The sequence below is a fragment of the Staurois parvus genome, unplaced genomic scaffold, assembly GCF_062004578.1.
Source record: "Staurois parvus isolate SC_StPar_1 unplaced genomic scaffold, SC_StPar_1.0 ptg000596l, whole genome shotgun sequence".
NCBI classification, from domain to species: Eukaryota; Metazoa; Chordata; class Amphibia; order Anura; family Ranidae; genus Staurois; species Staurois parvus.
In genome coordinates, this window is record NW_028318392.1 from 342,617 (window position 1) to 357,222 (window position 14,606).

Below are 14,606 nucleotides of genomic sequence, written 5' to 3' on the forward strand. Positions count from 1 at the left end.
CTGTATATTGCAGCTTTCCAATCCTCCTGTATTAGTGAGACACAACTCTGGAGGAATGTTAAGGAGTTAATGTATTAGCAGATTTAGATACACTAACAAATTGAAACCAAACTCACACAGTGTTATCAGTTACAGCAAGTTTTTTTACCTTTTGGGATAAAGGTTTTCCATTATTAAATAAAAGCTGATCATTGTAAGCCCCCCTGTCAGTGTTAAATGGTTTGTCTCATCCCTGTAACTGCAAGAGAGATTTCTGTTGAAAAACAACAGCTGGATCACCAGATGAAAACAGAAGAAAAAAAGCAAAAAAAAAAAACGAATGCAGCCATCACATCTAAGAATTGATGAGCATCAATATTATAAATGTTTGCTTTAATACCATAACACCACATATTGCTTAACCACTTGCCCTCCAGAGGATTTCCCCCCCTTCCTGACCAGGCCATTTTTTGCGATACAGCGTTGCATTACTTTAACTGACAATTGCGCAGTCTTGCAATGCTGTATATAAATTAACCACTTTAATACCGGACACTTTTACCCCCTTCCTGCCCAGGCCAATTTTCAGGTTTCAGCACTCTCACACTTTTAATGACAATTGCGCGGTCATGCAACACTGTACCCAAACTAAATGTTTATCATTATGTTCACACAACTAGAGCTTTCTTTTGGTGGTATGTAATCACCACTTGGGGTTTTATTTTTTGCTAAATTAACAAAAAAAAACCCCAAAATGTTGAAAAAAAACATGTTTTCTTTGTTTCTGTTATAAAAGTTTGCAAATAAATAATTGTTCTTCATAAATTTAGGCCAAGATGTATTCTGCTACATTTCTTTGGTGAAAATAACCCAAATTAGTATTTATTATTTAGTTTGTAGGAAAGTTATAGAGTTCACAAACTATGGGATATATCTGAAAATTGATCAATCCTGAAGTACTGACAGCCAATCTAATTTCTTGAGGTCCAAGAATGTCAGAACAGTACAGATATCCCCCAAATGACCCCTTTTTGCAAAGTAGACAGTCTGACATATTTCATAAGAGGCATGGCGAGTTTTTTGTAGTTGTAATTGTTTTGTCATAATTTTTTGGAAAATGAAGAAATTAAAAAAATAATTTTCATAATTTTTTTTTTACATATTGTCACCGGTGCAGTACAGCATCATATAACTGGTGTGGCAGTGATCAGAGACACTGACTGGTGACAGTACGAAAAAAAATTTGATCATTTTGTTCATTTATTTTTTTATTATAATTTTTTTTATTAATTTTTTTTCTCTTTTTAAAGATTTTTTTTCATATTACACTATGACCAAAGTAGTATAATGTTACCATAGTAACATTGTACTACTTTGGGGAAGTGATCAGTATTTATTTTTAATTTTTTTACACAATGTGATTGCTTATAGCAGAGAATTTCTTTGCTATAAGCAAGCATTTAACTGAATGAAATCGATTCATTCAGGTTTTTTTGTTCTGACTAGCTGTGATTGGCCATGGCTAATCACATGGCACAGATGGGCTGGGATTGGACCAGCCTGTACATGTGATCACTGTGACCATTCACAGCTAGACACACTTGTATACAATGGATGGCATGAAAGGAAGCCATCCCTTGTTTACAACTGTCATGTGACCTGCTGTGATTGGTCACAGTAGGTCACATGGTGCTGGCAACAGGGCCAATACACAGATCTGTCTTAGGCTGTGCCGAGATACACAGCCGGTGACAGATCTCGCCACTGCGTGGCCCTGCGGGTGCGCGCAAGGCGTTATTCTGCGAAGGAAGTCATATGACTCTCCCCTGGATCAACGAGCATCCCGCCCAGCCGTCATTTTCCTATTGGCAGGGCAGGAAGTGGTTAAATCCTTTTTTCCCACAAATAAAGCTTTTTTTTGGTGGTATTTGATCACCTGTGCGTTCTTTATTTTTTCCGCTATAAACAAAAAAAGACCGACAATTTTGAAAAACAAAACAATATTTTTGACTTTTTGCTATAAAACATATCCAATAAAAGATTTAGAAAAATCTAATTTCTTCCTAAATTTAGGCCAAAATATGTTCTGTTACATGTCTTGAAAAATCCCAATACATGTAAATTAATTGGTTAATGTGAAAGTTATAATGTCTACAAATGGTGGTGTATATATTGGAATTTTTATTTCTATTTTTTTTATACTAGTAATGGCATCCCCAGTGACACTAATACAATGATCAGTGCTAATAAAAAGCACTGACACTGTATAATGGCACTGGGCAGGAAGGGGTTAACATCTGCGGCGATCAAAGGGTTAACTGTGTGCTGTGTGTGATTTGCTGTGTGCTGTGTTTTACTAGGGGGACATGCTGCTTCGTATTTCTCTGCTGTGCAGAGAGATACAAAACAGCATGTACATGCTGACAGGAGAGAGACCTGTGTTGTTTACACACAGATTTCTCCCCTGTCAGCTTTTCCTGACGATCGCTGAATTGCAGCCGAGAATCAAGACCCGGTGATTGACATTTCTAGCTGCCAATAGCGGCGTGGATAGGGCGGTACGCACGCGCTCCCCCTACCTGGAAATGCAGATCACGTATATATACAGTTGTGTTCAAAATAATAGCAGTCAGACCTCACTAACCGGATCAATCACTGTTTTTGGTAGGAATGATATTTGTACATGGCAAATAATTTACTAGCAGGTGTAGTAGAGTAATAGAAATCCAACAGACCCAACAGTCATGACATGTATGCTGCTGATTCTGTGTAATTGAATCACTAATTGAAAGGGGCATGTTCAAAATAATAGCAGTGTGGAGTTCTATTAGTGAGGTCATTCATTCTTTGAAAAACAGGTGGCAATTATTGCCCTTATTTAAGGAAGGAAGGCAGCAACTGTTGTACAAGCTGGTTACAGTGCATTTCTCTCTGAAATTCTGAAGAAAATGGGTCGTTCCAGACATTGTTCAGAAGAACAGCGTACCTTGATTAAAAAGTTGATTGGAGAGGGGGAAACATAAAGAAGTGCAGAAAATGATAGACTGTTCAGCTAAAATGATCGTAAATGCTTTAAAATGGCAATCAAAAGCTGAAAGACGTGGAAGAAAGTGAAAAACTACCATTTGATTGGATAGAAGAATAGCCAAAATGGCAAGGACTCAGCCAACAATCAGCTCCAGGAAGATCAAAGAAGGTCTAAAGTTACCTGTGAGTACTGTTACAATTAGAAGACGCCTATGTGAAGCCAAGCTATCTGCAAGAAGCCCCCGCAAAGTCCCACTGTTGAAAAAAAGACGTGTGCTGAAGAGGTTACAATTTGCCAAAGAGCACATTGACTGACCTAAAGAGAAATGGCGCAACATTTTGTGGACTGATGAAAGTAAGATTGTTCTTTTTGGGTCTATTGGCCGGAGACAGTTTGTCAGACGACCCCCAAACACTGAATTCAAGCCACATTACACTGTGAAGACAGTGAAGCATGGTTGCGCAAGCATCATGATATGGGGATGTTTCTCATACTATGGTGTTGGGCCTATTTATCGCATACCAGGGATCATGGATCAGTTTGAATACATCAGAATACTTGAAGAGGTCATGCTGCCTTATGCTGAAGAGGAAATGCCCTTGAAATGGGTGTTCCAACAAGACAACGACCCCAAACACACCAGTAAACGTGCAACATCTTGGTTCCAGACCAACAAGATTGACGTTATGGAGTGGCCAGCCCAATCCCTGGATCTTAATCCAATAGAAAACTTGTGGGGTGACATCAAAAATGCAGTTTCTGAGGCAAAACCAAGAAATAGAGAAGAACTGTGGAATGTAGTCCAATCATCTTGGGCTGGAATACCTGTTCACAGGTGCCAGAAGTTGGTTGACTCCATGCAACACAGATGTACAGCAGTTCTCAGAAACAGTGCTTATACAACTAAATATTAATGAAGTGATTCAAAGGAAAGCAAAATCTTCAAACATTTTTCAGTTTATATAGTGAATGTTTGAGTTTGTAAAGAAGAATACAAACACTGCTTTTATTTTGACCAGTCTAATATTCACTTTTCTTCAATTTCTTTAGAGGAACAACACAAATTTGATATATTTTTCTTCATTTTTTGATTTGGAATAGAATGTGTATTGTTCCCAATGCATTTGTATGTATGGAAATAAAAGCTATTAGAAGGATTTTGAGCTTTATTCACTTTTTTCAACACACTGCTATTATTTTGAACACAACTGTATGTGATTTTGTGCAGTCCTGCTGCTCTGTAGCACAACTTCTGCTATAGGGTGGCGAGCAAGCGGTTTATCCCAAGCATGTCATTTAAAGTATTGATGCTTTCATCCAGATTTGCCAAACCTTTCCCATCTTCTGATCTGCCATTAACCTGAAATGTATGCATATTGTCTTTTGTTTTTATTTTATTTTTTAAGATTTTGGCACATTGGACATGCATGTGGTTTTGCAGGAGCACTGTGAGAGCATATGTCCATCTATCAGGCATTGTCCTTTCTAATTTGCACCATTTTGCTTGCAAAAAAAGTAGTTTAAACATTTAGCCCTGGTTCACACTGATGCGGTGTGATTTCTATGAGTTTTCAAGTACGATTTCAGGAGCGGTTGCGGTGTGATTCTGCAGTGATTCTGACGCAATTATATACATCTGCAATTTCTGTTCTGGATAATTTTGTGACATTAGAGATTGGTGTATGTCGCACTAAAATCACATTGCATTTGAAAACCTGTGTGCTGTTTCCATTCAAGTCAATAACCCTTTTGGTATTTGCATCGCATTTGGAATGCATAGATGTGATTGACCTCTATAGAAAGCCATGTTATCTCCCTTGACATGCGAATCTATGCGTTCAGAGCTGCATCAGATTTGCATCAGTGTGAACCAGGGCTTAAGATGCTATGTGCAACTTAACTAACCCTCAGCTGATCTGAATTAACTGGGAAAGATTTGCTTAGTTTTTGCTTATCTCTGTTCTTGATTGTTTTTTTTCACAGTTCATTATACTGTATAGCACTTGTGTTAATCTATATGCTTCTACTTTGGGGAGATGATTGAGTTGATTTAACATCTTTAAGATCCTTTAGCCATCTAAAATGCTAGATGAAGAGCTCCCTTAGGAATTCTTTGGCTATGTACAGTATTTACAAGTGTTGTAGAATTTATTTTAAGAATGTATCTTTGTGTTATGACTTTGTTTTTTGACTTGTTTCCAATACATAGACCCTATTTTTACTTTCAAGATTATATTAATACAAATGAGGGCAAGACGTAAGACTCAGAAAAGTAGTTATGTGAAATAAAAATTTCTGTATGCATCTATCAAATATTTTTGAAAACTTTCTTACAAAGATTGCTAGTTTGGACCACTGAACATACAATAGCTATATTAAATTGCTCCATGGACGCAGCTGGGATCCCAGATATTCTTTGTTCTATACAGATACCGGGAGGAATGAACCCTGTACCTTTGCAGTGCACCACTTTATTTGTATATATGGATCCCCAGCCTATCAAGCCCTAGATATGTATATGCAACCTTGATGGTCCTTATATCAGAGCCAGTGCTCTCTCTGTGGTTAGTTAAATATGCTGAAATGGTTCACTAAAAGACTGTATATACATGGACAGAATTGACTGATGCCCCTCTTTTCTCCTCTCCCCTTCTCTCTTTTGAGACATAATTGAAGTTTATCTTTTTTTTCCGTTGGGGGACTTGGCTGGTCTTTGCGGTATATCAAGTTTGGGATCTCCCCTTGCTGATGCTCTGCAAGTCCAATCTTTGCACCTCTGCTCCTGAGGAAGTGGTATATGCAGAACAGGTCAAGATTTTTATAAATGGATGGTGGCGACCCTTAGACATACTATATTTGTATCATGTATTACTGATTTGCATAGTGTGTACTCCTATTATAGTCATGGGCTACCACCATTAGGGTGCAGGATGCTACTATATTTTTAATGTGATCTTAATGAGTTTTTAATGGTGCATTAATAAAGACTGTATTAGTTTTTAACAGTTTTTGTGTTACGCCTATAAAGTTCATGGACCATAGTCCAATGTTTGTTTTTCTTTCATTGATCTGATACTAGGATGGGGCACGTTGATACCCGTTCATGAGCCTGGGGGTTTTTTTTCCACCCTCCATTGTCTCGTTTTCATTTTTTGTATTAATTGTAAATTGCTATTCAATGAACATATCTATAAAATGAAAATATTTACTATTTTAATATTTTTTCTTTTTTTTTTAAATGGTGGTAATAATATGTTAATGTCTGAAATTTAAATTGCAATGGGACATAATTAGTAAATGTTGGGTAAGAGAGTTTGTTCTTTTTAATATTTCAGGAGGTAAACCCTATAATGGGCAGTAGAATGTCCCATTTAAAACTGAACTCTATACAAATAACTATATACACAGATGAATAACATACAGTATATGACAGCTGTTTTACCTATCAAAGGATATGCATTTCTTTTCATCCAGTTCTGAGATTTACACAGCTCTGCCACAGCCCTCTCTGGCATGGGAGGAGAACAGTTTATTTTTTGTTTTCTGCTGTAGTTCATTAACACAGGTCTCCTCATCATCCCCGCCTACACCCTGTTGCTAGATAGCAAAAAGAAAATCATTAGACTGGTGAACTCATTGGGATTAGCAAAAAATAATTGTGTTAGACCCCTAACTTTCAGCCATTTCCTGTAGGCACCGTGATGTTAGCATATACTATTTTCTAATCCTTTTTTTTTTAGTCAAGATTTTTATAAATGGATGGTGGCGACCCTTAGACATACTATATTTGTATCATGTATTACTGATTTGCATAGTGTGTACTCCTATTATAGTCATGGGCTACCACCATTAGGGTGCAGGATGCTACTATATTTTTAATGTGATCTTAATGAGTTTTTAATGGTGCATTAATAAAGACTGTATTAGTTTTTAACAGTTTTTGTGTTACGCCTATAAAGTTCATGGACCATAGTCCAATGTTTGTTTTTCTTTCATTGATCTGATACTAGGATGGGGCACGTTGATACCCGTTCATGAGCCTGGGGGTTTTTTTTCCACCCTCCATTGTCTCGTTTTCATTTTTTGTATTAATTGTAAATTGCTATTCAATGAACATATCTATAAAATGAAAATATTTACTATTTTAATATTTTTTCTTTTTTTTTTAAATGGTGGTAATAATATGTTAATGTCTGAAATTTAAATTGCAATGGGACATAATTAGTAAATGTTGGGTAAGAGAGTTTGTTCTTTTTAATATTTCAGGAGGTAAACCCTATAATGGGCAGTAGAATGTCCCATTTAAAACTGAACTCTATACAAATAACTATATACACAGATGAATAACATACAGTATATGACAGCTGTTTTACCTATCAAAGGATATGCATTTCTTTTCATCCAGTTCTGAGATTTACACAGCTCTGCCACAGCCCTCTCTGGCATGGGAGGAGAACAGTTTATTTTTTGTTTTCTGCTGTAGTTCATTAACACAGGTCTCCTCATCATCCCCGCCTACACCCTGTTGCTAGATAGCAAAAAGAAAATCATTAGACTGGTGAACTCATTGGGATTAGCAAAAAATAATTGTGTTAGACCCCTAACTTTCAGCCATTTCCTGTAGGCACCGTGATGTTAGCATATACTATTTTCTAATCCTTTTTTTTTTAGTTTTTCTCAAGGTTGAATTATCAAGTTCCATTTAATATGGCTCACCATCACATTTTCTATTTCTATAACACTCATTACTGACTCACTTATATTTTAAAATATATTTATCTAAATCCTTAGGCCAACTCTTAAAAGAAAAAATAACATTCTTTCCAATTATCATAATTTTCTAAATTTATATAATTTGACATCTGACACTGTACATGTGTAATACACTGACCACCTCTCTTTAGATACTTTTTAAACATTTGTTTCAGGCAGGACAATATAGAAATGATATTAACATTTCTACTAATTTATGGAAATAAATCCAGGCGGTCACTGATTAAAGGAAAGACTAATGCTTTGTTCAGTAAGTCTACAATAGGTATACTCTATAGGGGATGATTTACTAAAGGCAAATAGACTGCACTTAGCAAGTGCAGTTGCACTATTTTAACCCAGAGCTTAGTGAATGTGGTGAAGCTCTCAAGCAAAAGTTCAGTTTTTTATTTTCCTTGCACCTAATTTGGTATTCAGTACAAACTGAAGCTTCACCACATTCAGTAAGCTCTGCATAAAATGAGTGCAACTGCACTTGCAGAGTTCACAGTCTATTTGCCTTTAGTAAATCAATCCCATAGACTCTATTTATTCAAATTTCCAGTATATTCCAGCACCTATAAATGTCTTGCAAACCTTTTATACCCTTCTAGTACTTTTTTTCCCAAATTTCTAAGTTCTTCTCCGTTTTAGATTGGATAGGTCATCCACCTTTCATCTACCAACTCTCTATGTTATCTCATAAAATATTAATGGAAGTTTACTGTCTGTTCCATTTAATTAACAGAATTGTTAACACTTCTTGTATAATATTTAGCACACTGTCAAATGAACTGAATTACTGGTACCTTGGCCTTATTTTCTTTTTAGCATTACTAAGTTTATACAGGAGAGCCTCGGTGCTTTAAAAAAGGCTTTATACAGTGGGTTTAGTCTTTACATGCTGTAGAACCAGACAATAAAGCTATGCCTAAAACGATAATCTTACTAGAGGAGATTAATTTCAAAATGTTAAGAGTTTTGCTTTGTTTCTTTTTGTACTTAACCTGTTTGACCCAAACAGCTGCTTAACTTTGTGAAGAGAACATTTATGACTTTATTTTGGTACAATCTATAACTCTTTCACTTGACTTCCATTATTCTCGAGCCAGGCTTAATACTTAAAAATTTGATTTAGATTTTATGGTCATCTTTTGTGGCTAGTAACTTTGGGATTTTGTAAGGGTGCCACCTGAAAGCAGCACTAGAATTTGATAATGTCAAGATCATAGATCAAGAGGCATGGGAGGGAAGAGGGTCACCTTACTGTATCTCGGCTCTACCCTAAACAAGTTAAAATCTAATACTATATAAATATTGGAGTACACAGTAGACTAAAAGTATTCTATAAACATTTACTGTGAATGGAGGCATTAGTGAAGGCTTAGGCCCAGCCTGAATTCCCATGAAATTTGTAAATATTTCTTTCATTTGTTCTCCATTTACAATTAGTTGCGGTCAAGCTGATCAAAGACGACAGAGGCCTGTTGCATGTGAACCAGCATCCCTCACAATGACATCCACAAAGCAGAATGAAATATGAAATATCAGGTTTCCACGGATGTATGAACTTGTAAAAAATCTGAAAGAATAGGAGGTTTTTCACACTGAGTAATGTGAAACATTTGGTGCGGATTGTAGACCTCAGAAGAGGAAAGCTGAGAGCCAAAATCCAACAGACAATAAAACAGAAGCAGGCAGAAAGTTAAAATAACAGCTATCCACCAAATTCTATTGATTTAGATGTCATTGTAGTCCTAAACGCTCTACCCATGTTCACCACATGATGTTAGCGTTATCTAAATTACTGTCAGGTAAAATATAGTCAATTTGCAACGACAGTAATCTTTCTTTGCTGCAACAGAAAAAGATGTTTTATTTCAAAATTGTCTGTTTAGAAGTGAATGAGTCCTGGAAAGTGATCCTGTCATGGCAAGTGGAGACTAAAACGTGGGATATATTCAAACCTATATAGACATGCACTCCAAGTAAGTGCATGTTGCCAACTGAAATAAATAATTCAATTATCCAAGTCTATACACTTTTGAAAAGCGATGTAAAAAGGAGCTACAGTTGCAAGAAAAAGTATGTGAACCCATTGGGATTACGTGGAGTTTTGCATGAATTGGGCATTAAATGTGCTCTGAACGTCATCTAAGTCACAACAATAGAAGAACACAGTCTGCTGAACATAATACTACACAAACATTAGATGTTGCCATGGTTTAATTGCACATAACATGTAAACATTCACAGTGCAGGGAGGAAAAAGTATGTGAACCTTTGGACTTAATAACTGGTTGACCCTCCTTTGGCAGCAATAACCTCAACCAAACGTTTCCTGTAGTTGCAGATCAGACCTGCACTACGATCTGGAGTAATTTTGGACCACTCCTCTTCACAAAACTGTTTCAGTGTAGCAATATTCTTAGGATCTCTGGTGTGAATCGCTTTCTTAAGGTCATGCCACAGCATTTCAATCGGGTCGAGGTCAGGACTCTGACTGGGCCACTCCAGAAGGCGTATTCTGTGCTGTTGCAGCCATTGTTTTGTTGAATTACTTGTATGCTTTGGGTCATTGTCCTGTTGAATCACCCATCCTCTGCGGAGCTTCAGTTGGCGGACTTCAGTGTGACTTAGATGACGTTCAGAGCACATTTTATGCCCAATTCATGCAAAACTCCATGTAATCCCAAGGGGTTCACATACTTTTTCTTGCAACTGTAAATGTGACTGCATGTAAATTTTTCTTTCACTCTTATCTATTTTGCAGACTAGCTCTGTTCAGATGCAAATGATGCCATTAAAGTACATCTACCCCAAATGACACAATCTATATATAATTACTACTTATATTTTTACCAGCTATTTTTAATGGCAATGATTTTACTTTTCTGTGCATTTATCAACAGTACACAGTCATATAAATGCTGAATACTAACCTACTTAAAACATAAAAATAGGCAAACAACTAAATACACAAATTACTTATATAAGACATATTGTCCTGCCAAGGGATTTGCAATTTTGTCTAACCATTACTGAGATTTACATAGCCCCATCAGACAGCACCATCAAGTTCAGAGGCATAATTTGAAGCTTATGCATCCCGATGCAAAAGTTGACCTGGGGCCCACCCCCTCTACCACACGCCTATTCCACCACGTGCCAAGATTATCCAAGTGGCTAAAGCAGGGGCAGGCAACATTTGAGAGGTGGAAATCTGCTTAAACAACATGAAAGAGATCAAAGATCACCAGGATTGGAGCACCCCTTTTTTTTAATAAAATAATTAGCAAGGCCTAACTAAATAGCAAGGAAAACTTAGTAAAATATAATAAAACAAATCTCACTGTAAAAATATATACTTAGCATACCTTAAACGGGGACAGTATCAGTCAGTAGATCAGTGGGCAGTGTAAGTAGGGCAGTGATCAGTGTGTGAACAGTGTCAGTAGACAGTGTACAACGTATAAATAGTGTCAGTAGAGCAGTGGACAGTGTCAGTAGGGCAGAGCTTGGTGTCATTAGTGTAGTGGACAGTGTCAGTAAGGCAAAGGATGGTCTCAGTAGGGTAGTAGATGTGTCAGTAGGGCAGAGGTTGTTGTGAGTAGGGCAGTGGACATTTTCAGGAGGGCAGTAGACCTTCTCAGTAGGGTAGAGGACAGTGGCAGTTGAGCAGTAGATGGTGACACTAGGACAATGGACTGTATCAGCAGTTTTTTTTTACAATCTTATTTTTTATAATTTTATTTATTTATTTAATTTAAATGTTTTCAACAGCCCTGTTGGGGGGCTTTGGTAAAATATCAGGTGTCTAAACAAACCCCTGATGTATCACTTTTGAGAGAGAGAAAGGAATTCAGGATATAGATTCTTCAATTCTTTTCTCTGCCACCTCAGCTGCACTGAAGATGAATAAACTGGGAGCTCTGCACAGTTTCCTTGTTCATTCACATACTGAATCATAGTAACCATAGTTAACCATGATTGGTGCTTATCATAGGAGGGAAGCCGGCAGTGATGCTGAGGTGCCACTTCTGTCCATACCAAAGGCTGCCTATCTTCTCTACACAGCCTTCTGCTTACTTTGTCTACTACCTTCTTCCTTCTTTGACTACTCCACCTTCTACATACTTTGTCCATAATATATTCCTTTAATTCTACCTTCTTTCCATTATGTTCACATCACCTTCTGCCCACCTTGTTAATACAATCATCTGCCCAGTTTGTCCACACCAACTGCTACACACTTCATACATATATTCCTTCCACTTTGTGCATTTTATTATTTTTCCATTCTATCCACACCACATACAGCCTACTTTTCCTGTAACATTATCTGCCCAATTTGTGCACACCATCTTCTATACAATTTGTCCACTTTAAATTATGTTCTGCCTACACCATCTTCTGTCCACTTTCTCTAAAAAATATCTTCTGTCCACTTTGGCCACATCATTGTTTACTCACTTTATCCATACCATCTTCTTTTCACTTTACCCACTCTAGCTTCTGCCCTTTCTGCTCCACCTCCATGCCATGTTAAAAATATTTAGCTAATTTTGCCCATAAATCTTCTGTCAACTCTACCTACCTACACCTTAAAGGTATTTTTAACAATTCTTACCATTCCTTTGCCTTGTTCTATATGCTACAACTCTCTAAGGTTTTAACTCTATTTACATCAACTACAATCTTGCCTGCAGCAGAATCTGCTGGAAAAATTGTAGACTGAATCTTGTCCTATTACAGTTGTCTTTGAACTCTGTTAAGTCTTAACAGACTAAAATTGTATCAGCTACATAAACAATATATACCTCAACTGGTGGTTGTTTTGGTGTATTAATTTATGGTAAGTGCACATGTGGTCATGTATGTTAAGAAAATATATATGCACTATGCTCCATACTAGGAAAGATAACACAGCAGCCCAGGACCAAAAACAGTAGAGTCAGATTCTTGGGCTTGTCAGATCATACCAGTTAGGCTTTGTCCACTTAACTTTTTAGCATCTCACAATGGCTTGGAAATATCATATATTAAAACATTAATGTAGAACACACATTAAAAAAATTAAATAATTACAGGGAACTATTCAACAGGTCTAATTTGCTTGAGTTAAAGGGAATGCTTTGTCAATCAGTTTATAAGCTACCCAGATTCAATTCCACCATAGTTAAGTCAAAACACTTCAGTAAAAATATCAAACCCAACTTTGATTTATCTTGCAAGATTTACAATTTTATAATGCTCTGTAATACACTGAATTCCGATACAGCTTAACAGATACACACGAGTGCTGGAATCTTTGCTAAGACTTATAGCTTGCACAAAAGCTGTTATTCTTTAAAGGTCCCAAGACCTATCCAGTACTGGAAGCTACCATTACCTGATACCAAAGTGATACACATTTCTGCATCATACACAGTGACATGTCTGCCCAACAGCAAGCACGTTCAGGGTCAGGAAAAATGTAAATAGCCATCTATCTCTGATCACTTAGTTTTATAAAAAAAATTTGGTTCTGCAACATGAAGACATATGGTTCGCATTTCACCCAAACGGGCACTAAGTGATTTGATCTGGTATTTCTGCAGGCCAAAATATCATTCTGTGAACTTTCTGTATGTTTCTCTACATATTGTAAATAACAAGGCATGGAATTTACTGCTGTTTACAAGAGAAAAGCCGGCCTTTAACATAGCCGAGGCAACAGTGTTGGGTGGTAACTTATTCATAAGCAATGATGAGTAACTCAATTTAAAAACTGAGAATTTATAGGACACCTGTGTCTTGCCTTTATTGTATATCAGATTTATACTTTGTAATGGTTATCCTTTGTTGACTTGTCCATTTTATATTTTTCTACTGCTGTCTCTCCAAAAATAAAGAATTTATTAAAAAAAATAAAGAAATGCAGTAAAGGTTTACCTAAATATGTGCATGGTGACTTTTTAATTCTGTAGATAATCATACAAATCATGAACTATGATTACCTGGATATTTGAGTCACATGAATTTCTGTAGATTGGTTAGATCTGTAGCCAAATAATCAAGTTAATTTAAAAAAATGCAGGTATTTCCTTGTCAAAATGTCAGCTGATTCAAGTATAATAAAGAGAATTTGTAATTTTTGCTTGTTATATTGACAACCTAATGTCAAAGTTCCTCAGGTTGGCTATGTCTCACTAGAATTCCCTGCAACACTAGCTAATGGACACTCTCATTGCTCTGATTGACTTGCACCCATCCCCTTGTCTCCTTCAGTTTTCCTCTACAATAAAGCCATGCAGAAGAAGGAAAAATGCATCAATACCAGCAAGATCCAGTCCCCCACTTATCTGCCCCACAAGGTACTCTGGTTAGCTCCAACCTCTTTTGTTCTGCCCCCAAAAAAGCTGTCCAATTTTACCCTCTGCCTTTAGCACTCTCTGCCTCTTCCATCCTGGACTTTCACCACCCCAGGCTCCTGATATATTTTTTATGTGAAGACCACTTAACATTCCTGCTGCTTTAGCTACTTTGGTGGAGACAGATAGGTGGAATGGGCTCTGATGTTTCATAAATGCGCTGTAAGCCCTTCCAAATAATTAATGCCCCTTGGTAAGCTGCATGCAGCTATTCACCAGAGCTGAACTGTCACCTCTAAAATTTAGATGTATGTGAATGGTCATTCCTTTCTACCCAACTGGGAAAATATTGATCATATGTGATCGTGAAATGTTCTCCATCCACATCCAGTGATCCAAATTACTTCCACTCCCATCCTACACTCTGATCTTGCTACACAGCATCCTCTCCATCCTGCTCCACTATCAGGTTCATCATTTCTGCCATTCTCCAC